The sequence below is a fragment of the Diceros bicornis genome, chromosome 12 (genome assembly GCF_020826845.1).
Source record: "Diceros bicornis minor isolate mBicDic1 chromosome 12, mDicBic1.mat.cur, whole genome shotgun sequence".
Taxonomy (NCBI): Eukaryota; Metazoa; Chordata; class Mammalia; order Perissodactyla; family Rhinocerotidae; genus Diceros; species Diceros bicornis.
The window spans coordinates 68,804,617-68,826,546 of record NC_080751.1 but is presented as its reverse complement, the minus strand read 5'-3'; the positions used below and the strand labels follow the sequence as shown (position 1 = coordinate 68,826,546).

The following is a 21,930-nucleotide window of genomic DNA, read 5'->3' as shown; positions in this document are numbered from 1 at the left end:
GGCCGGCTTCCAACCGCAGGTGCTCATCCTTCCAGAATCTTCCTCCTCCTCTGCTGGCCTCAGGTAGGCCCCTCACCGACCTCTACTGTTGGGGACCCGGGTGCTCCCAGCCCGCGCTGTCTGAGCCAGTGGGCTGCGGGGTGGGAGAAGGGCGTGGGGAGCCGGGTCCTGCGGGGCGCCCAGGACAGCGCCTCGGTCACGGGGCGACCGGGGTGGGGGTCCGGGACCGGGTGGTTGGGAGACCTGGGGTCTGCTCCTGCTGCCTCACAGACCTGCCATGCCCCTCTGGGCGCCTGGGTCCCAGGAGGCAAAATGACCTCTGTTCTCCAACTTCTCTCCAGACTCCCTCCCCCGCTAAGGCCCCCGTGGCTGGAGGGGCTCCAGTGTGGCCCCGCGGGCAGGTTGGGGGTGTGTGTCCGAGGGCGGGACGGGGGCCGCTGCGGAGAGGAAGTCCTCGCGGGGAACCGAGAAGAAAGCCACCGTTCCTGAGCGCAGGCGGCGCACCTCGCCGAGTGCGGGGCACTCGGGAGGGGAGTCCGTTCCGCCTTCGGAATTTCATCAAGAGCGACCCGGGCAGGCGAGGGGCTGGCGGCGGAGCCGCAACCGGCCTGCCTGGGGCGCGGGGACCGGGCAGGGTTGAGGGCATTGCGTCCTCGGCCGAGACGAGGCGGGTCAGGGGAGAAGTGGGGCGCGAACCCGGGCGGGAGGGCGCGGGGCTCGGCTGCGGCCCGCCTCGCCCCCGCGTCCGGGCCCCGCACCGCCCTCCCCTGACCCTTCCCCAGCCCGGGTCCCGGGCGGCCGGGCCCACCGCCCGGCCCTCCTCCGCGGTCGGCCCGAAGACCCGGAGAGGTGGACTCCGGGGGGCGGCCGGTGTCAGGGGTCGAGTCCTCGCTCCGCAGATCCGGGCTTTGCCGCGCGCCCCCCGCCCAGCCGGAGCCCGGGAGCCGGGGGTGTGACCCGGCCCGAGGCTGGGCTGGCCCTCCGACGGCGGCGGGCGCACCGGAGCGGGCAGCGTCGGCGCGAGGACAAAGGGCCGAGGTAAGAGCGGCCCCGCGGACGCCGCCGGGGGCGGAGGGCGCGGGGCTGCGCCGGGCGGGGCTCGGCTGGGCGGGCGGCCGGGCTCCGGAGCGGGGCCGGGGTGGGATCCGCGGGGAAGGGCAGCCGGAGGGAAGGGCGCACGGGCGTACCGGGGCACTTCCCTGGCTGGACGCGCGAAGGAGGTGTGGAAGTTTCCGGGTTCAGCCCCCAGGACGTGCGGGGACCTGGGTGCAGCTGCCTCGTGTGTGTGTGTGTGTGTGTGTGTGTGTGTGTGTGTGTGTGTGAGAGAGAGAGAGAGAGAGAGAGAGAGAGAGAGAGAGAGATCGCAGAGAGAGAGAGCGCGCGCGTGCTGAGCGCTTGGCGCAGCGCTTGGCACATGGTGAGCGCTCCATAGGTGAGAGCTATTAAAAATGACAATGACGGTAATAAGGACTAGTTTCACGGAGCATGTGCTTGCGTCGCTGTCTGTGTCTATGTATCTAGAAAAACTGGAGCCGGAGGTGGCAGCCACAGCTCCCAGCACTTGGGACAAGGGAGAAAACGGGGCTTCTTTCCAGAACGGCCCTGGGACCGTCTTTAAGGGGCCCCTACACTTGGAAAGACTGGTTCAGGGGAGGTGGGGGCTAAGTAGCTGGATCCCAGTTTTGGGTCTTAGGAACAAAGGCTGCTTCCCTGAAGTCCAAGAAGGCGTGTTGTGTGTGTGTGTGTGTGTGTGTGTGTGTGTGTGTGTGTGGCTGGCCTCCAGGGCGCCAGGCCGGGGTGGAGGCCAGGACGACCCGCCATTCATGGAGAAGGATGCTGGGCCATTTTGCTGTCAACTCTCTCTTGATCCCTGGTCATGAAGACCAGCAGAAAAGAGGAACTACTTAATTTGTATACCGAAGCTTTTGTTTAATAAACTTTTGTTATAGAGGTAAGTGTTATTTCAGGCCTCGAAAGTTTTTTTTTTTTAGTATCTCGTTAACAATAAATGTGTAAATTTAATTTGAATAGAAACTTTAATTTCCAGTGAGAGCATTTCTGCAATTAACACTGGGTGTTAGACATGGGGGGAGGTGGAGGTCTGCGTTGTCGGGAGGTGGGGTGGTGGGGGGGTTAATGTCGCCTGGTTTGCAGCACTTTGTAGGAAAATGTTATTGGAAGTTTTAAAGGCCAATTAGAATCCCACCTCTAACTATCTTCTTAGAATGTCTTAAATCTCTGGGCAGATCTGAAGAATTCTTGATAACCAATCCATTGCTTCCAGGGCACTGTCTTTGGGCTTGCTCAGAAAAGTTTGTTTCTAGGAAACAAACACCAAACCTAAAATGTGAAACAATTAAGTGAAGCACAGGCAAGGAGATATTTCTACACGTCTTTTCATACTGAAATCTGGTTCGTTTTAAGTTTGCAACATGGTCTGTGACATTTTCCATTTACCCACCGCAGTGGATGGGGTGGGTACTGCTGTTCATTCTGGAACAAGTTTTCTTTAAGGAGTAAGAAGTAAGCTCAGGTTGAAACTGAAATTCCATCCTGGCTTTTCTTGTTATTGCAGATGGTTTAAATGGTTTATTTGTGTTTTAAAATGTTTTTAGTTAGTGAAAACAGCCATTTGGACCAATACCTGTAATCTTTTACTGGGTGGGTAATTTGAAGCTACAGTTTACATATATGTATTTTTGTCTTGTCATTTTTAATAGGAGAGTTTATAATCTTATAGAACCTGTCTGAAGGTTTCTATGCGTACTATGAAGTTGATCACTCTTTCATTTAGTAAGCAATTTACTGAACTCCTTCAGCATTGTAGATGTTCATGCAAGTACTACCATTTTGCTTGCCGTTAGAAACCCCCTTTCTTAAGAAAACTGTGTCCAGTTTGTGGATTCAACATTTGCCTTGTTTAGAGCTTCCAGGGTTTTCAGAGGCTAGTTCAAAGTAGAGCTAAAAAAAAGTTGAAAAATCAGAATAAGATAGACTGTAACTTATAGAGAGAGGGCAGGCCCCCTGCCCAGGCATAGCCATCAGAATTGAGAGGGACCAGGACCTTTAAACAAAGGCTGTGGTATGGACACTTCATGCATTAAGTGGAACTCGCTTTTAATAATCTCACATTCCCGTGTCTAGCATGCTTCAGTGGTTCTGTTCTAGACCTGGAAAGGAAGCCTCTAGGACTTTTGTGGGGGTGACTGACCATTAGGGCTGGCCGAGGGCAGCTCATGGAACGCTGGCCTGGCCATTCCGGAGGGCCTGTGGACCTCTAATCCCTTCATAAAGATTCCAGGCAGTTAATCTTCTCAGCTCATATACTGCTTAATGGGCACTCTTGGCTTTGGCTCAGTTTCTGGATATACAGATAAATTGTAGTACTTTAAAGGTAATTGCACTTGAAAAAACAGGATGGGGAAGGCTATTGTAGAAGTAATATATATTTGTGACATACAATTTAAGAACATACGGAAGAGTTAAAAAAAAAATCAGAAATCTATGATCCAGATAATTACTGTTAACACTTCGGTATATTTTTTCTGGTATTAAAACTAAATTGCATATGCTTCTAACCATTGGTCAAAATTATATATTATATGATATGTATATATTATGTCATTTTGTATCTTTTTTCATATAAAAGTTATGTTATGAGTATTATCATTGTTTCTTGGAAATTGTCATTTTAAATAATTTTATATTGTATTGTGTGGATAAATTGTAAATTAACTATTTCTCTAGCAGATTCTTACGTTTTTCGTTTTACCTGTACTTTTGATGTTTTTTCTATTTTGATAAAACATCACTGATTGATAGTAATACCCACTTCTAAAATTTGACTGCTCTTAGAAAGTGGCAAAAAAAAGTTTAACTTCAGGATAGAAAGTGGAAAAGGATGCTGTCTTGCTTCACTCTTCTTAATCTCTTAGCTCACTCTCTTAATTGTCTCTTATGCCATTTATTAGTCTCTGTAACACAATAATTTGTCTTTTATTTACTCTCCCCCCCCACCCCAATTATGGGCTTCTTGAGGACAGAAATTTGTGTCTTAATTTTGTCTGAATCCTTCTAGTGCCCAGCCAAGGCTTGGCATGTCAAAATATTCTGTTCAAAATATTCTTTTGGGGGGAGTATACTCAGGAGCTGTGTGGGAAACCTGAATCCTCTCAGAGATGTGCAGTGATAAATCTTGGTCCAGCCGATTCCCATTACCTTTTCGATTATGGAAAACTTCAAACATCTGCCAAAGTGGAAAGATAGTATAATGAAATTCTTCGTGATCATCATCCAGCTTCACCAATTATCAACATTTTGTCAATTTTGTTTCTTCTATCTCCTCCCTTCCCACACTGCAACCCTACTGGATTACTTTGAAGCAAATTCAAGACATTATAGCATATCATACCCCTGTGTTTTTTTTACCATGAGTTTACCTTAGAATCCAATGAGAAGGGCATGTCTTTGTGGGGCTCAGCGGAAGGAGGTGGGTTTGCCAGGAGGCTGTGTACCAGGAAGGCCCTGAGAGGGAACCTGCCTAACTTGTTCGGTTTTGACCTTGAGAGGCTTGGTTCTCCTCTCTGTTGCAGGGTCTCATCTGTCACCTGAGGAGCTTGGCCTCAGTAATCTATAAGCTTCCTTCCAGCTTGACCTTTGTTCAAGCTGAGGTCTGCCTTTCAGTCTAGTGTGGTAGTTCTCAAATTGTAGTCTCTGGACTAGCAGTTTCGGTATCATCAGGGAACTTGTACAAAATGCAGCTTCTCAGACCCCTACCTAGACCTACTCAAAAACCCTGGGGGTGGTGGCCAGCAATCTGCCATTTAACAAGCCCTCCCGGTGATTCCGCTGAGCAGCCAAGCTTGAGAAGCACTAATCTGTGATGGTAGCTGAGAGGTCTGTAAGCTCCTTAAAAAAACAAGAAACAAAAACCTGCTGGAAACTGTGCATTTACCTGTCATCCAGCTCTGAAGGTCAATCCAATGTCAGACTTCTTCCCTTTGTGCAGAACGATATTAACTGTGGAGTAACTGGAATCTTTTGTGAATCAGGAACTCTGATTATAGTTGCATGCTCTTGACTCAAAAAGATTTGGGAAAGAAATTATTAGATGAAATCTTTCTGAACTGGGGTATATGTAGGCAATTTTCCTTAAAAAAAAGTTGAGAACCACTTCCTGTGACACACCATGTTTTGTAATTACGTACTTATTTGTTTGATGTCTCATCTCCCCCTCCTGAAACTGTGAAGGATTAAGTCTCCTTTGCTACCCGTGTGCCCTAGCACCCAGCACAGTGCTGGTCCATAGTAGGTGCTCAGTAAATATTTGAGGAACCAGTGAGCTTTTGTTCTTTAGGGAACTTAGAGAACTCGGAATAGAGAGCCAAGCCTAATACTGGTAGAAACAATTAGAGAACAATTAAGGGTTCTACTTTGAGGTCTTGACTCCGGATGTAGGAGAATTTGAGACAAAAGGTCATTTAGTTTTGTATTTGTCAAATAAAAGTATCTGTTATGCACGTGGCAATGTCTTAGACTCTGGGGAGAAGCGTGGAGGGCAATACAAGAGAAGAATAAAACTAAGTGCTCATGCATATAAGAGTATTTCACTGATTCACAACTACTTTTCATTCCACTGCTTTTAGATGCCAGAGTTAGCTGAATAATAATTATTATTATAGCCACTACTCCTTGGGCATCTACCATGTAAAAGTATTTTATGCAAATCACCTAAATATCTGTTCCCTGATATGAACTGATGAGTTTTGCATTTCTATATTTAACAAAATGAATTTAAAATCATTGAAATCTTCATTTGTAAAAATTTAAAACAGGCTTAGAAAGTTGTTTCCAAAATCTAAAAATCTGCAGTCTGTAAAGGTAACACATGTTTTAGCAACAAAATCTCATCATTTATTTAATGCACAAATATTTATTGAGTACATGCTATGTGCCAATACTAGTCTAAATGCTGGAGATACAGCAGTGAACCAAACAGATGATTCCCACTCTCATGGAGCTTTACTTTCCAGCAGTAAGACTGCCGGTGAACCTCTGTGCTGTCAATGACTGTCATTATCCTTCCTTGTCTCCATAGAAAATATGGGAAAGATTCTGTTATCCAAGATCACAATCTGGCCACATATAAGCTGTGATATGTTGCGATCCATGGAGAGCAGGTGGACAAGTGTGGGTGCTCTGAGCTGTGGGACCCCCTGAGCTGTGGGATGACCACTGTTTCCTCATGATACCCCTCCTGCCATATATGACACGTGCACCCAAAGTAGGTACCAGGGTCAATCCATTACCAAGCGTTAATGTATTTATGATTTTTAAAGTAGGGGATATGTAATAATGAAGATCCAATATTGCCTTCTTGCATCCCCCATATTAGCTCTGGCTGTCATAACAAAATACTGTAGACTGGGGGGCTTAAAGAACAGAAACTTATTTCTCACAATTCTGGAGGCTGGAAGTCCAAGATCAAGGTTCTGACTGATATTGTTTCTGGTGAGAGCTCTCTCTGTCTTGCCAGATGGCCGCCCTCTTGCTGTGTCCTCACATGACATTCTTCTGTGTGCACACTGGGAGAGAGAAAGTGGGAGAGCCCTCTGCTATCTCTCCTAATAAGGACACTAACTTTATCTGATCAGGGCCCCACCCTATTCTTAATTTATCCTTAACCTTATTTACCTCCTATAGGCTCTGTTTCCAAATACAGCCACACTGGGGGTTAGGGCTTCAACATATGAATTTTGGGGGGACACAAACCTTCAGTCCCTAAACACACCAAAGATTGCCCCCTGAGATGAGGACACTCAGTTTTGGAGCTGCAGTTAGAAGGTTGGTTTGCACAAGCACACAAAGGCTCCCAGCACTGGTTTGGGGGGCTTTGAGGAAGAGTGGGACTCTTCTTCCCATAGCGGGTAAGGCTGGAGCACACACAGATGACACCTATGTTGTCGGTGATCTTTTTGTGCCTGCTGTGGAGACCGAGTGTGCACACACTCCTGTGCCGGCCCAGGGCAGCGCACAACGAGGTTCTTACCTGTAGGTGTTTGTTGGTTGTTGGTGGATAGTTTTGGACTGGAAACATCACGTAAAAATTGCTAGGAAAGCATGCGCTTCTGGATTCGGGCGATCAGGTACATTCCCTGGCACCCTAATAAGATCTACCACCATTATTTGTACATTTCTTAAATGAACTGGTTTATTTTGATGTTGAAGACACTCACACAGCCTACCCTTTAAAAGATGATTACGATTAATGTTCTGTTCTTCTGGCTTGATAAAAGATTCTCTTCGTTCCCTGTGGCTCTGCTTCATGCCAGACGTTCTTGTCTTCTGTTAGACCTGAATGCGGCTCAATTTAGTAGGAGTCACATATCACAAGAGCCCATCTGGGCCTTGGATTTACGAGGGCCTCCTTGCTCTTTAGAATTCATCATCCCCATGTTTTAGATCGAGAAGCTGTCACAAAACTGGTCAACTGCAAAACTGGGACCAGACCCTCAGACTAGCTGTCCTAGGTGTGAGGGAGGATCCGTGCGGGCTTCTGTGTGTATCTCGGCATCCAGCATTCACTCTGAAGGTGTGTCTATACAGGTGGCCATCCTACTGCATTGCTTTCTCAGTTTTGCCACCGCAGGGTGATCCTGCAAGTCATGGGTTAGGAATAAAATGGAAGCCCAAAGGGAAAACCTGGGCACTGATTGTGCAGCCAATTCTGGCACCCCTAGTAAGATTAAAAAATTACATACCGTTTAATTACTTGAAAGCATTTAAATAACAGTAACAGGGTCCTGCAAAGTTATCTTCATTATGGGCTCCAGTAAGTTTGTTTGTGGTATTAAATTTTGAGAGTTTCACAAAGTTTTCATTATACATTGGTTCAACCGTGACAGAAATATAACTTTGCAGTTACTTAGTTAGATCCGTGGAAGTAAACTGCAGTCACAGTAGATTTGCAAGTTGTCAGATTGAGTGGAACCCAGTGTTCCTTTTAGTGATTACAAGTGGGGCAGAATTGATGGGGACAAACAATTACGTAGCTGCTCTGGGCCAGGTTCTGCATTGGGTTGTACATATGTTATCTCATTCAGTCCTCACAATTCCCCTGCGAGGGGGTAGGTATTATCATTCCCATTTTGTATGTAGGGAAACCAAAGCCCAGAGAGGTTCAGTAACTTGTTCAAGGTCATATAGCAGTAAAATGCTGTAACAGGATTTGAACGCACGTCTGTCTGACCACAAAGCTCTACAGCTGTGAAGCCAAATCTTGGCATCAAAAAAAGTCTATGTCCGGTCTATTAACTTTCCAAACTTTCATCTGTTTCAGGTTAATTTCTATGTGGACTTCTCATTTGTCTGCCATTCAGTCTCCCCTTCTCTTGGCCCCTGAGCTGATCAGAGTAACAGCCATATCTCAGGATAAATGTTCTGCCTTTTTCCTTTCTATCATCTCTCCCATTTCTTTCTGCATTTTCTCATAGGCTATTATGGGAGATTATCCTAAAAATCCTTTGGCCTTCTCTTTTACTAAGATATGTTTGTCAGTTTTGCTTAGAGAATTAGGCATTCTGATTTCTGTAGCTCCAAGAGAGATTCTTTGCCTGACTATGTCCAGGATGCTAGTTTGACTTTACCTTTGTCTTCTAATCACAGCCCTTCTGTTTATTCATGGTTGTTTACGGCATCTGTGAGAAGTGAGCAGAGGAGAGAGGTTCTTGGTTGAGCAGAAAGCCAGAACTACTGTAAGCTCACATCTCTGCAGGTTAAATTTTCTTCTCAAAATTTTAGTTTGAGAGCAAATTCAGTCAGTTTGCTTGATCAATAAATCCATATTAAATACTTACTCTGTGCCAGATGTTGCGGTAGGTGTGGTGAGGGACACACACAGGGTGTAAGCCGTGGACCCTGTCCTCAAGGGGTGGTTTATAAACTACAGAGATTTAAAGTACTGCTGCTATCCTTACTAATGGCTATAGACATGGTAAAAGTTTAGAAAAAGTAGAATTTTGGCTGGTATGTTTGGGGACTTAGGGGAAATGAATGTGACTGAGAGAAGAAATGAGCAGTTACTGACTTTATCCTAAGCTTAAGTACTTTACATACGCTGTCTCCCTTACTCCTTACTTGGTAGAGTATTGTACCCATTGTAAAGATGAGGAAACGGAGGTGCAGAAAAGCCAATGGACTCGCTCAAGTTTACATGGGCAGCAAGTGGTGGGGCACCCGTTTTTGTCTGAATGCAGTGTGGGAGTGGTGGCTGGACAGAGCCGGGCTGAGAAGATGGGCTCATGGGGATGGTCTGGTCTGAGGGTGCTCCCAGCACTGAAACCATTTGCCCTGACTTCTCGTCACACAGACTCATGAGACTTTGGGGTTGTAAAATATCTTCTGGATCCTCTAGTTTGGTCCACGGACCAGCTGTGTCAGCATTACCTAGGAAGTTGTTAGAAATGTAACTTCTTGAGTCCCTCTCAGACCTTATGAATCAGAATCCCTGATGAACTTGTGTGTTCAAAAGCCCTCGAGGCGAGTCTTATGTGTGCTGAAGGTTGAGAAGCACTGCTCTAGAAGCTGCTAGAGAACTGCCCTGGCAAGAAGTCAATGGAAGGATCTTTGATCTAGAAATCTGGAGTCCATTCCTGACACAGCTGCTGACTTCTGGCTTCTTTAGTCTGCCTTGTCCTTATATGATGATGACCCTGAAGCTGGTTAAATGGGGGTGATCTGAGTGGCTAAGCTAATGGGAGTGTGGTTAAGAGCTGGTTGTCTGGAGTCATGCAGACCCGACTATATTTGGGCAAGCTACCTCATCTTTTCTAGGTCTGTTTCTTCCTCTGTGAAATGGGGACAGTGATAATATGGACCTCATAGGGTGGTGGCAAGAATTCAGTGTGTTACATATCAGGTGTTTAGGACTTTGCCTCCCACATAGAAAGAACCCCAAACTTCTTATTGTTACTATTATTGCATTATCACCCCCAGCCTGTCTTTGAGCCTGGCCTTGGAGGTGCTTTCCAGAAGGGGTGTTCAGTTTACGCTGTCACTCACACCCCTTGCTTGGTTTCTGTGGTGATTACGCTGGGTCATTGACCTCTTGGGAAGAGGGTTCCCCCCTGTGACATTGACTGGTATGCATGGGGCTTTGGGCCTGTAACATCATCTGCTTGTCTCCACCTCTTTCTTTAGAGATGTTGCTCATAAGCTGTGTTCTTTGAGCATCATAGCCGGGAAGCAGATTGGTGGTTTTGACAACTGGCTGCTGTCGTTTACTAAGCTCCTACTTAGTGCCAGCATTTTACGTCATCCCTAAGCCTCGCCACAGCCTCAGAATGTAGGGACTAGGATACACATTCTACAGATGTGCAAACTGAGGCCCAGAGATTTCCCTGCTAGGCAGAACCATATGAAATTGCTGTTTTTGTAGATCAAAATGGTATAATATTGACAATTTCGTATGGTTTAATCCAATACTGTTATCATACTAAATAACTGTTTTTCACAAACTTAAAAAAAAAATGTTCCCAAGGAAATATTCTCATTTCTTCTAACCAAAGTAATACCCAAAAGGACACAGTAGAAAAATGGGCTCCTGCACTTTCCCAAGCACTGCACGATATCACTCACTCAACCTCACAACAGCCTGATGAGGGAGGTGAGTTTTACAGAGGGGGAAACCGAGGTACGGAGAAGTTAAGTAGCTTGTCCAAGGCCACATACCCAGGAAGTGGCAGATGTAGAATTTGGACACAGAAAGCAGTCTGGGCCCAGAGTCTGAGCTCTTAGCCTCGTGTGCATTAGCCTCTTGAGTCGCAGTTCAGATTAGGTGCTTTTTCTCAGGTAAGCGGGATTTGGGGTGTTGTGGAATCTGGATAAGTGGGGAAAGGAAGGGCACTTGCCTCCCTGAGCACCTCCATGACCCTGTGCTAGGTGCTGTGTGCACCCTCTCAGCTAATTGCCACAGCAGCCCTGTGACTTACAGAGCGATGGCCCCATTTGACGCATGAGGGAAGCCTGACTCTGAGAGGTTATGGAAGTTACAGCCCTGGAAAGCAGCACGGCTGGATTTCAAGCCTCCATGGGTTTGACTGCAGAGCTCTGTCTATCCTCATCCTGGGTGCTTCTTCCCTTTCCTCTCACCCCTCCTACGGTGGAGTTGCTGCTCTGATTGTTCTCAGAATCCAGTTTCCTCCCAGAAACGCTCAATCTCCTGCTCTCACTCTGTTGGGACCAGGCACTGGCCACTGCACGCTGCGCTCAACTCGCAGGGATGCAAATGCCTCTCAGATTGGGGCTGGGGTCACCAGTGGGGTCTTCTTTCAATGATTTGATCACCATGGAAGGGAACAAAAATGCTTTGTTGGATTTTAACTCCCTCAGTTTACATTTATTTGAGGTCATTTTTGTGGGTGAAAAGGAACAGGCTGAGACTTGGCCCTTGGATGCTCCCTTCTAATCCCCATTAATATTGTATAAAGCTTGCAAATTCCCCAAGAGATTTCTCACGTGGAGACAATGGTAAGGAACAGCAATGTATCTTCCGCAGCCCTCTCGCCACACTCGAATGTCCGATGAACAAAGCAAGCAGTCCGGGCGAGAGCATTCTCTACTGCTCGGGCAGCGTAGTGCGTAAGGCAAGTTGCTAGCAAGATGAGTATCTTTTAAAAAAGGCTAATCTGTATTATTTATTTTTAATTAGGATTTTAATTTTGAGATAATTGTAGATTCACATGCAGTTGTGAGAAATAATACAGAGCTCTCATGTACCCTCCACTCTGTTTCTCCCAATAGTAACATCTTGCAAAGCTATATACAGTATCACACAACGCTGATACATCAAGGTACAGAAGTGTGCCGTCACTACAAGGATCCCTCCTGTTGCTCTTTCAGAGCCACAGCTACCTCTGTCCTACCCCTGGCCTCCCCAGCCCGTGACCCCTTGCAATAACTGATTTGTTCTCTAGTTCTATAATTTTGTGGATTCAAGAATGTTAGATAAATAGAAATTATACGGTATGTGATCTCTTGAAATTGGCTTTTTTCTTTTTTAAGCATAATTCCCTGGAGATTCATCCAAGTTGTTTTTTTTAGTTAGTTTGTTTTTGGTGAGGAAGGTTGGCCCTGAGCTCACATCTGTGCCAATCTTCCTCTATTTTGTATGTGGGACGCCGCCAAAGCGTGGCTTGATGATCGGTGTGTAGGTGCATGCCCGGGATCCTGGCCCGTGAACCCTCGGCCACCGAAAGGGGAGCATGTGGACTTAACCACTACACCACCGGGTCGGCCCCATCATCCAAGTTGTTTTGAGTATCAATAGTTCATTCCTTTTTATTGTTGAGTAGTAGTCCAAGCTACGGATGTACCACAGTTTAACCATTAACCTGTCAAAGGATATCTGAGTTGTTTCTAGTTTTGGGCTGTTATGAATAAAGCTGGTATTAACATTTGTGTACAGATTTTTGTGTAAATGTTAAGTTTTAATTTCTGTGGGATAAATATCCAAGAGTGCGATTGCTGGGTCTTATGGTAGTTGCATGTTTAATTTTATAAAAAAGTGCAAAACAATTTTCCAGAGTGGCTGTACCACTTTACATTCCCATCATTAGTGTATCCAGTTTCTCTACATCCTCAACAGCATTTGGTGTTGTCACTATTTTTTATTTTAGCCATTTTGATGGGTGTGTAGTGATATCTTACTGTGGTTTTAATTTGTGTTTTTCTATTGGCTAATGATGCTGAACATTTTTTCATGGCTTATTTGCCATCTGTTTATTCTTTTTGGTAAAGTATTTCTTCATGTCTTTTGCCCATTTTGTAATTGGATTTTTTTTTTAATAGTTAAAGAATATTTTCGCTACTAGGCCTTTGTTGGATATGTGGTTTGCAAATATTTTCTTCCATTCTGTAGCTTGTCTTTTCATCTTCTTAACAGGGTTTTTTTGCAGAGCAAAACTTTTTAATTTTGATGAAGTCCAGTGTATCAACTTATACTTTTAAGGATTGTGCTTTTGGTGTCAAATCTAGAAATTCTTTGCCTAGCTGTAGATCAGAAGATTTTCAATTGTATTTTTTTTGTGAAGGTTTTATCTTTTATGTATAAAAGTCTGTGATCCATTTTGAGTTGATTTTTGTATAAAGTATAAAGGTTTAGGTCAAGGTTCATTTCTCTGCCTATGGCTATGCTATTGTTCCAGCACCATTTGTTGAAAAGGCTATCTGTCCTCCATTGAATTGCTTTTGTGTTGATTTCTTTTAAGATTTTAAGAATTGGTGCTTTTTATTATCAAGTCAATATTGGGCCACAAAAGTGCCTAAAGTTTACACTATAAATTTGAGGTGCTCATATAGATAATTCTAGGCTTCATGAGATCCATAAGGATGGTTCAGCTTAGGGACACTGTAGGACTTGATGGCAGTTGAGTGGGGTGTGAGCCAGGTGATTCTGGGTAGGTGGTGGGAGGCTGAGTTCCTGTGGAGTTTTGCTGCTGCTGGGCAGCTGGCAGCCTTTCTCTCCAGGGAGAGGTGGTGACATGGGGTGTCCTGGGTCAGTCTGGGGCACACTGACCTGCGGGGTGGAGTTGACCTTGTGGTTGGCATGGGCATGACCGGATTAGGCTCCCACTGGTCTCCTCTGTCAGCTGCAGCCCTGCCTGATCTCTGACTTCAGCTGTCAGCTCCTTTGAGGTTACCCCACCTCCAGCAGCTGGCTGTTTAAAAATCTGTGTACAGAACACACAGAACTCCAGTGCAATTTTGGGAGTGTGGGTTTACATTTTTTAAATTATCGTTGTTATTTTAAACTTTTACATTACACAAACATGTTTATAGGAGAAAAAATAGAAAGCATAGTTAAAATTTATCTGTAATCCCCATACCCTGAGATAATCCCTGTAAACACAAATTGATTAATTTTGGAAGGAAGATTGTCTTTTTTATGAAAGCTCATTTCTTTCAAAAACTCCACTCTTACTCCAGCTGAGCCATGAAGACCCAAAGATCATTTGGAAAAAATAAAAAAAAGAAATTATTCTCTCATTGGCTGAATCTGGAGAGAGGTTTTGACCCTGCTGACCACGCCACGAATGCAGCCTGTGTGTGAGTGCAGAGGTCAGCGTCGGCAAGGACAGCGGTACCAAAAGGTGGGAGCAGGAAGGCTGGCTGCAGCCAGGACTGCAAGAATCATCTTTTGTTTCCACTGCTCGGCTCTCTGGGGCGATGGCTGAGGACATCAAAGACATGGCTGAACACTGTTATCTGGCCCTGTCCTTTGCTCCGACTGTGTAAGGGGTCTCCCCACAGGGAACCCTGGAGAGCAGAGCCCCGAGCCTCCATCGTGCTGTTAATTCCAGGCAAGAGCTGATCAATAGTAATTGCATTACCCATTTACATCAGTCTTTCTGTTTTTTCTGAGGAAAATTTATTTATGTACTCATTTGATGAGAAGATTAGAAAGCATTTTCTTCACATTTCAAATATTATATGTGTTAATTGTAGAAAACTTATAAAACACAGAAATATACAATACAACTATAATTCCTCCACCTAGAAAGAGCTATTGTTACTATTTGGGGAAATTCTTCTTGTCTTTTTTTTTTTTTTTTTGTGAGGAAGATCAGCCCTGAGCTAATAACATCCATGCCAATACTCCTCCTTTTTTTTTTCCCCTTTTTCTCACCAAGGCCCCAGTAGACAGTTGTATGTCATAGTTGCACATCTTTCTAGTTGCTGTATGTGGGACGCCCCCTTAGCATGGCCAGACAAGCGGTGCGTCGGTGCGCGCCTGGGATCCGAACCTGGGCCACCAGTAGTGGAGCACGCGCACTCAACCGCTAAGCCACGGGGCCGGCCCCCCTTCTTGTCTTTTTAATGTACATATATAATGTAAATTTTACAAAAAAAGCTATCATACTGTGCATACAACTTCCCTGAGGGTGTGCTAGGATCCTTTAACCATGTCATTATGTAAATCTTCTACTACACAAATTTTGATATCTGCAGAGTATTCTATCATATATCCTGTTTACATAATTTCTTTACATTTTAGAATTGTTGCTTTAAAAATATTAAAATGGTATTGTTGCCTTTTCTGGTTAGTAAACAGTTCTTATTGTAGCAACTAAAACATTGTATATAAAATATATAAAAGTTGCTTATAGGAACTTTTCAAAAGTATCATTAAAGTAACAGATTGTTACTTTATTAGTTCAACGGTTCCAGCTGCTTAGAAAAGGGACCCCCCCCCCCGCCCCCGCCCCAAGACTCAGTTGTGATGAGCTAATAGTGGGTACTTGACATCTTTACAGCAGAGAATGGATACTGGTCAGCCTTCTACCACACCGGGCACCTCTGTGGGAGAAAGTCTGTGTAAGGGGGACAGAAGATAGGTCCCTGGTGCATTTTCCTAGGCCAACTTTTGGCTAAGAAACAAAGAAGCGAGAAAGCAGGGAGAGCACTGGCAGACTACAGTTTGATCTCAGTTTTAGCCTGAGAGGTAAGAAAATTTAACAGCCCATGAGATACCATCTCACTCCCCATTTTCAGCTGTGACATGACTTGGCTGTGATGCAGGGCAGAGGTTTCAGGTCCCATCTCAGAGTCTTAGATCACTCAGTGACAGGCTCTGTCTGACCACAGGGCACTATCATCGCGTGTTTACTTGTGCCTTCCTCCCCGTGCTTGCCTAGCTCCTTGAAGGCAGGAACCAGGGCTCCATCATCCAGCACCCATGGGACCCAAGCAGAGTGCTGCAGCCTCCTGGAACTGGCTAATGAACACATTCAATTTTTTCATGAAGGGACACTGTTTAATGCAGCAGTGTTCCCTATTGACTTTGCATTTATTCATTTTTGTCCTAAGCTCTTTTGAGTAAATTGCTGCAGTGGTGGTGGGGAGCTGAGAGGGAAAGGGATGTGACTGAGAGGAGGACGTCTTCTTTCCATCATGGGATTCTTTCTATGATGGGATGTGAAGTATTGAGACATGTTTCCTCTCTCTCTGAGTTATTTTGACCCAGTTCATTAAAGAGGGAGGGTATTTTTATTTATTTATTTATTTTTTTTGTGAGGAAGTTTGGCCCTGAGCTAACATCTGCCAATCTTCCTCTTTTTGCTGAGGAAGACTGGCCATGGGCTAACATCCATGCCCATCTTCCTTCATTTTATATGGGACTCCGCCACAGCATGGCTTGCCAAGTGGTGCGCCGGTGCGCGCCCAGGATCCGAACCGGCGAACCCCGGGCCACCGCAGCAGAGCGCGCGCACTTAACCACTTGTGCCACTGGGCTGGCCCATGGGAGGGTATTTTTAGATTCTATTTTGTATTATACTTTTTAGGAAGATAATTTTGAGATGTGCCCAACCAGCAACACATGTGAAGTGCCTATTTCCTGCCAGGTTTGCTCCATTTTATTTTCAGGACTCATACTCTTAGGATTCCCTTTTTATTAATGTTTGGGCTTAATTGATTTTTTACTTATCAGAGCCTGGACTTCCTTTTAAATTTACAGAACCAGTACAATTTGGGACCTTCCTCACTTCATCTATTTGCTCCTTTAATAGTTTATCCCAATAAAGGCAGTAATTACAAATACAATGAAAATATTTACTGACCACAAACATTGTACCAGGTCCGTCATCTGTATCTCCATCTACCTTGTGTATTATTTTATCTGTAGCACTTCTTACAGTGAGGCACATAGGCTGAATGAGTACATAGTTTAATTATGATAACAAGCCCGTGAGGTAAGTTTTATGATCTCCATTTCACAGCTGAGGAACAGAGGTGTGAAAGCCTCAACGACAAGGTCATGCAGCTCGCAAGGGTGCAGCTGGGATTCAGCCTTAAGTCTGTCTGGCCTCAAGGCTGTGTTGGTGCCACTAGGCTGTCCAGCCTCCAGAGGGTCAAGCTCCATGGCCAGTGCTGGAAAAGAAGGGGCCACAGCACTGCTGACTGTGAAAAGAAAAGATTTTCAGAGGTTTAAGAGACCTATGTTCTAGCTGTGTGGGCCTAAGAGATACCATTTCCGTGTCTCGGCCCCCCAGCTTGGATAGAGGTTTCATATGTGCCTTAGGTCAGAGATGACCCCCCAACTCAGACACCCTTGTGGTTTTAGTTTCTGGAAGATGTCATATATTCTTTTATTGATTTCCTCAGAAATTCTAGTGGCCAACTTTTGTGGCGGGGGGGGAACGTTAAAAAAAAAAAAAAAGGGTCAGCCCTGATGGCCTAGCAGTTAAAGTTCTGTGCTCTCTGCTTCGGTGGCCCAGGTTTGGTTCCCGGGCACAGAACCACACCACTCGTCTGTCAGTAGCTGTGCTGTGTCGGTGGCTCACACAGAAGAGCTAGAAGAACTTACGACTGTACACAGCTATATACTGGGGCTTTGTGGAGGGAAAGGAAGAGGAAAAAAAGGAGGAAGATTGGCAGAAGTTAGCTTAGGGCGAATCTTCCCCTGCAAACAAAAGCCCCAAAAACAGAATTTTCTTAAAAAAAAAAAAAAAAAGATAGTGGTGTTTTGGGTCACTATGGGGAACGAGCTCCTGAAAACCAGTGGCAGGAGCTGCTTTCTATCCTCAGTAATTCCTGATGTGGTGGAAACAATGTGAGAATCATCAACAAGCCAGGAAATGACAGTGTAGCGGCACCCACGACTTATTATCCTAAAATTCTCTTTCAATCTTGATAGGCTTTAATAGAATGATATTTTCTTCCAATTAATTTTAATACAATATTATTTTTGTGATGATTAATCAAAAACATTTCCAAATCTCTGTGTTATATGTAATAAGTTTAGAGAAAGGTACACACATCAAGAATATGATCAATAATAGACCTAGCACCAGAATATTGATTTTGTCCTTGAGGAAATCCAATAATAACAAATCAATACATTATAACAAATGATGAAAGTGTTCAAAGTTACTTGTAAGCAAACATTGGAAAGAAAGCGATAGTAAGGCATGTTGTAATAGTTATTAAATTAGGGAAAATGATAGTATTTAGTGTTGGGAAACCTTCATGGTTGATGCAGGGGTGCAGAGAGACAGAACAATTTACTTATGGTTCTACAACGAAGAAGTGACAGGCTGGCATCAAAGCTGTCAGTCATGTTTGCTTATTGCTACAATAAATATTTCTTAACATCTGTAGTGAGTCAGGCATCAGGCACAGACTGGTGAGCCAGCACATGTGGACACTGTGCACATGGGTGTTAGTTGAGTGATGCAGTTAGACTTTATCAGAGAATCCCTGAATGGACAAGGAGGGATATACTTGGATGGGAAGAAAATTCCAGGAGAGCAGAGAGCGAAGAAACCTGACCTAGACTGGAACTTGATCTGAAGATGAGTTGGAGGGAACTGCGAGGCTGTGGGGAGGGGGTTTGCCCTGACCCAGGAAGCAGTGCAAGAGCATCGGAGGGTCAGCCCGTGTCACAAGTGGAGCGTGGCTGTCTGGAGGGCGGAAGTGTGCAGCCGGGTGGGCAGGTGGAGGCCTGCCAAGGCCAATCTTTTAGGGCTTATATAGATGAGAGAATGTAACCGCAGAGCAATGGGAAGCTGTTGCAAGGGTTTAGGAGGGTGGGGTGGGAGTGGGGTGCAGTGGTCAGGTCAGTGAGGCTGACCCCCGATTCTGTGCCTTTTCCAAGCTACCTCTGAGAACTTGATGCAATCTGCGAAGCTTTCTTCCAGGTCTTTGAATGCAAAAGCAGGTGGAGCTGAGGGGGCTGGGGGGCCCAGCCTCCAGTTTTCTAAGCTGACAGCCAGGTGTCCTTCCTAGATACCACCAGCTAAGATTTAGCCATGTAGATTGGGAGTCAGTTGTGAGCTTTTTCAGGCAAAGCCATGATGGGATTTCCATCGTGACTTTCCTCTAACGCAAGACTTGTAGCTTTGCAAGAATTCGAGGCACCGAGGACCATTAATGGGGTGACCTCCCTCCTCTTGCTTACGCACACCCTCCCCATTTGCAAGTCCAGCAGAGTCCTCTATCTTCTAAGAAACCTCCCCTACGTTTGCAGATGTTCGCTGATCTCTCTCTTCTCTTTTTGAAGCTTATTGTCCACACTACAGAATTTGGGGGAAAGACAGTATTAAGCATAACAACGTTGACACAGGCAAGCCCTAAGTCCTTGGTTAGGCAAGCCCTTCCTTGGAGTAGGAAGGGTTTCCCCTTCACTCCCCAACTCTGCACGCTTTTGTGACCCAAGCACCTGGCAGGCACTTGATGTGTTACATACACCTGGGGAGACGCCAAGGCCTGCTTCTTCCTTTGCTTTTCTCACTCCATCTTCTTTGATGAGTCAAGGAAGCATATCAGAGGGTCTGCATTTATAGATCCTGAAACTAAATTCGAATTTTCTGACTCTCCGTCCAGTTCGCCAGCGCCCAGTTGGGCAGCACAGAGAGCCCCTTCCTCCCTGTCTTCTCCCTTCCCTCTGTTGGTTGTGTGTTTGTGTTGGGGGGGCGGGGGCGGGGTAGGGGGACATCTAGCACCTGAAAGAGGACTGTCTGGGATTCCCTTCCGTGAGCAGAGGCGAGTGGAACAGGGGCTCCACGTCATTCACTCTCTCAATCCTGTTCCCAGGGTTACGGGGGCTTGGTCTTTGGGCACGGACGTCTTCTCCAGACTGTCAAGTGCGTGCATAATTAGAAGATATATGTCTGTGCTCTCATCTTTGGCTCATTTGGTAGATTATATTCATTTAATCCTGAAAGGGTCAACTGGGAGAGGCGTGTATGTCCACACAAGGGCCTTCCTTTTTCCATAAGCCTGGGGTGGCTGTGGTGTGTTTAAAAATAAATAAAAATTTTCTCTTGTAGCCACAAATGTGTGCAATGTACACCATATACATGTGAGAAGATCTTTTCTGAAAATATAGTATGAACTTATGTGCTGTGGATATTCTTATATATTTGATTCCTTATGTGGGCAGGGATGGGAATCAGGAGTTAGGCAGGATTTAGTCACTGATTTCCTTGGGCTTCTTTGGATGGGAATTTCCTCACCTGGGAAATGAGGGGGTGAGATTAGGTGACCTAGGTTCCTGCTCAGCAATGCCATTCTTTATGCCTGGCAGGAGTATTTCTAGCCACGGCCAATCATCTGGTGCATTATTCTACCAGTCCTTGCTTGAGTGTGGATGGTGGCATCTCCTATCCTTGTGAAACATGGGAAGACAGACGGATATGTAAGCAGGTAGTTAACATACAGCCGAGCCAGGGGTGCTGTGTGTAGAAGGGTTCTCTGGGCACTGAGCGGTGGGCACGTGTTAATTGCCTAAGGGGAACCAGCCACACTTTGTCATCAGTAAGGCCAACGATGAGAGCCCCTCAGACCCCTGAATCAAAGCTTCTCTTCCCGTGATTGATCTCCTTGGCAGGCCTTCCTGCACATCTTCCCCAGATCCAGAGGTGTTTTGTTAATTAGGTGATGAGAAACCTACTGTGGCAAATGGAGAACACCAGGGGTTCAGTTGATGTGTTTATCTTTTCATTAGGCCAGATGCCTTTGCAGTTGGTTAGGAATTAGAGGTGGCTTTCCCTGAAGTAGATGGAAATAATCATGTAGTCCTCCCTCTCTCTCCTTTGTTCATTTATCGAAAGTTCTTTATGCTTAAATGTTGTGATATGTGCTGGGGGGGGTGGTGGAAAAAGAACAAGGCCTGGGGCTTGCAGCGTGGTTGGTAGTAGAAGGGGGTAAAATGCCGTAAAGGTATTATGGAAATGCAAGGTGAGAAAGAAGCCTTCTGGGTAGCAATGTCACAGAGAGCGCCGTGGAGGAAGGGCCTCTGAGTTAATACTTTAAAGGGGTGTACTATTGGGACGTGTGAGGAGGAAAGGACATTCCCAATGGAGGGAGCTGAATTTGAAAGTCAAGATGTTTCTTCTAAAATTGCATATTCCCTGAGTATCTCCAGTTTAGCCTTATAGATAGGGTTGACGATGATGGATCCTCTGGGGTCCCGTTTTCCCATACACGTAGAGCTGTTGGACTGGGTGATTATCAAGATGTCATCTCAGGGCAGGAGTCTGTTCTCAGGTGAGCAGATTGAGACAGGGCAGGTAGAACAAGGAGGAGACCAGCCCTGTAGCTGCTGCTGCTGCAGCCACTTCCAGCTCCGGGGCGTTTGGTTCTCGATATGCGCCAGGCATAGCGCTAAGCATTTCACACTCCTTGTTCTGCTCCTAACAAAAAACTTGCCACAAGGCCTGTATCAGCCCTGTTTTACGGATGAGGCCATGGGAGCCTGGGGAGGTTAAGTAACTTGCTCAAGAACATCGAGTATGTGCAGCAGGTTCAAATCTAGGGCTCCTGACTCTATCCGTTCTGTAGGTGTGGAATCCCCCATTCCAGTAGTCCAGACACCCTGCCATGTGCTGCGGCAGAATGTGCTGGGGACATAACACTGATTTTCAGAACTTTCAGGATCAGATATTTGCCCACTTGAGCCATCTCCTTAAATTGCAAAGTACTTATGTCACTTTATATGTTTTGCATGAATCAATCAAACAGTATGCTGATTTTTTTTTTTGTGAGGAGGACCAGCCCTGAGCTAACATCTGCCAATCCTCCTCTTTTTGCCGAGGAAGACTGGCCCTGGGCTAACATCTGTGCCCATCTTCCTCTACTTTATATGGGATGCCGCCACAGCATGGTCTGACAAGCGGTGTGTCGGTGTGCGCCCGGGATCTGAACTGGCGAACCCCAGGCCGCCGCAGGGGAGCGCGAGCACTTAACTGCTTCCGCCACTGGGCTGGCCCCAGTATGCTGATTTTGATACAGAATTACACAATAATTAATAACTCACTTAACCAAGAATAGATACAATCAATCTCTTTTTTCAGTATACCAGTTTTGCTGAGTAGGTAATGCAACAAGCGTTGACATTTCCTCAGTGTGAGACCATAGTAACAACAAGAACAA

General features: G+C 45.6%; 1 protein-coding gene across 7 annotated transcripts in view; it reads left to right on the top strand.

The window, feature by feature from the left end:
• Positions 1 to 971: 971 nt before the first annotated feature.
• Positions 972 to 21,930, top strand: part of GREB1 (growth regulating estrogen receptor binding 1) — a 144,131-nt gene continuing 123,172 nt past the window's right edge. For 6 of the 7 annotated variants that reach the window (XM_058551778.1, XM_058551777.1, XM_058551776.1 and 3 more), the window contains exon 1: positions 975 to 1,038. The gene's annotated coding sequence lies outside the window, so the exon portion shown is untranslated. Of the gene's footprint in view, positions 1,039 to 21,930 lie in introns of all 7 variants that reach the window. The other variant, XM_058551771.1, reaches the window with a different exon arrangement.